The sequence below is a fragment of the Macaca nemestrina genome, chromosome 1, assembly GCF_043159975.1.
Source record: "Macaca nemestrina isolate mMacNem1 chromosome 1, mMacNem.hap1, whole genome shotgun sequence".
In the NCBI taxonomy this organism is placed as follows: domain Eukaryota; kingdom Metazoa; phylum Chordata; class Mammalia; order Primates; family Cercopithecidae; genus Macaca; species Macaca nemestrina.
The window spans coordinates 85,129,230-85,131,720 of record NC_092125.1 but is presented as its reverse complement, the minus strand read 5'-3'; positions in this window follow the sequence as shown (position 1 = coordinate 85,131,720).

Below are 2,491 nucleotides of genomic sequence, written 5' to 3'. Positions count from 1 at the left end.
TGGAGCCCCGGGCGCGCGGGGAGGGTGCCCTTCAAGCCGCGCTGATGACGGGATCATCCCGACATCGAAACTGGGCAATGACCTTAGAAGGAGTGGAGGCCGGGCCTGTCATCTTCCTGTGGGCCTGGCAGCAGCGTGGGGCCGTAGGACATACGCTTCGAGGACACTCTTCCTTGTAGTTTTAGGTGCACATCCTCTCCTCCTCCCGGTTGTTCTCACATTAAAGGAGCACTAGTGGCCCGATGTGAGGTAACACCATGAGAATTTTCCTAGTCTGTTCCCTAGAGCGCTTCAGAGCCACCAGGAGCTCTGGATAAAATTGAACAGGGATGAAATTGCTGCCTGACCTGAGAATTGGCCTACGGGGTTGTGATTCCAGGATTTGGGGTCTGTGGGATAAGTTGAAATTGTCAATAATTTGGCGTTGTCTGAGTAGTTTTACTTTTTTTTTTTTTAACTGAAGGTGAAATTCACACAACATAAAATTTACCATAAAGTGGTCATTTCGGTGGCATTTAGTGAATTCACAATGCTGTGCAACGACCACCTCTGACTAGTTCCAAAACATTTTCCTCATTCCAAAAGAAAAACCCCATACCCATTGAGAAGTTTCTTCCCATTGCCCTCTTCCCCCAGCCCCTGGCAATCACCAGTCTACTTCTGTCTCTATAGTTACTTATTTTAGATACTTCGTATAAACGGAATCACAGTGTGTGGACTTTTGTGTCTATCTTTCACTTAGCATATTTTCAAGGTTCACCCTCAGGTAGCATGTAACAGACTTTGTTCCTTTTTATGACTGCATAGTATTCGATTGTGTGTGTATCGTGTATGCCACAGTTTATTCATCTATCTATAGACATTTGGGCTGTTTGCATCTTTTGGCTTTGTGAATAATGCTACTATGAACATGCATGTACATGCGTTTGAGAACCCATTTTTATTTTGGGAGGGTACGTACACAGGGGTTGAATTGTTGGATCACATGGTAATTCAGTTTTGTTTTTTTTTTTTTTTTTGAGATGGTGTCTTGCTCTGTCGCCCAGGCTGGAGTGCAATGGCGTGATCTCAGCTCACTGCAAGCTCCACCTCCGGGGTTCACACCATTCTCCTGCCTCAGCCTCCTGAATAGCTGGGACTACAGGCTCCCGCCGCCACGTCCGGCTATTTTTTTTTTTTTTTTTTTTTTTTTTTTTTAATAGAGACGGGGTTTCAACGTGTTAGCCAGAATGGTCTTGATTTCCTGACCTCGTGATCCACCTGCCTCAGCCTCCCAAAGTGCTGGGATTACAGGCGTTAGCCACCGTGCCTGGCCTTTTTTTTTTTTTTTTTTTTCTGAGACAGAGCTTTGCTCTGTTGCCCAGCCTGGAGTGCAGTGGCGGCAATCTTGGCTCACTGCAACCTCTGCCTCCCAGGTTCAAGCAATTCTCTTCCCTTGGCCTCCCAACTAGCTAGAGTTACAGATGTGTGCCTCCACGTCTGGCTAATTTCTGTGTTTTTAGTAGAGATGGGGTTTCACCACGTTGGCCAGACTGGTCTTGAACTCTTGACCTCAAGTTATCTGCCTACCTTGGCCTTCCAGAGTGCTGGGATTACAGGCATGAGCCACTGTGCCCAGCCTTCAGTGTTTAACTATTTGAGGAACTCCAAATGGTTTCCATGATGACTGAACCATTTTATATTCCTACCAGCAATGTACAGGGTTCCAGTTTCTCTGCATCCTCACCAATGCTTGTTATTTTCCATTTTATTGTTATCCCAGTAGGTATGCAGGGATACCTCATTCTGATTTTGGTTTATGTTTTCCTAATAACTAATGCTGTTAAGCATTCTCCTTTTCATGTGCTTGTTGGCCATCTGTATATCTTCTTTGGAGACGTGTCTATTCAAGTCCTTTTCTGATTTTAAGATTGGGTTGTCTTTTTGTTGTTGAGTTGTAAGAGTTCTTTATATATTATGGATACTAGACCCTTATCAGATATATGCTTCACAAATATTTCTCTCCCATTCTGTAATTGTCGTTTTCACTTTCTGATGTCCTTTGATGCACTTAAAACTTTAATTTTGATGAAGTTCAGCTTAACTGTTTTTTCTTTTGTTGTTTGTGCATTTGGTGTCCTGTGTAAGATATCATTGTCAAATCCAAGGTTGTGAAGATTTACTCCTATGTTTTCTTCTAAGAGTTTTATAGTTTTAGCTCTTATATTTAGGTTGTTGATCCGTTTTAAGGTAATTTTTGTATGTGGTGTGAGGTCAGGGTCCAAGTGCATTGTTTTGCATGTAGACTTCTAGTTGTCCCAGCACTATTCGTTGAAGAGATTGTCCTTTTCCTATTAAATTGTCTTGGCTTCCTGTCAAAAATCAATTGGCCATAGATGTATGGGGAAAACCAAATAGTTTTAAAGAGCTGTTTAAATGAAGATTAACCCCAGATGGAACTGGGGCAGGCCAGCATTTTGGCTAAGAAAATAATGGTCCAGCCCGGGCTCGG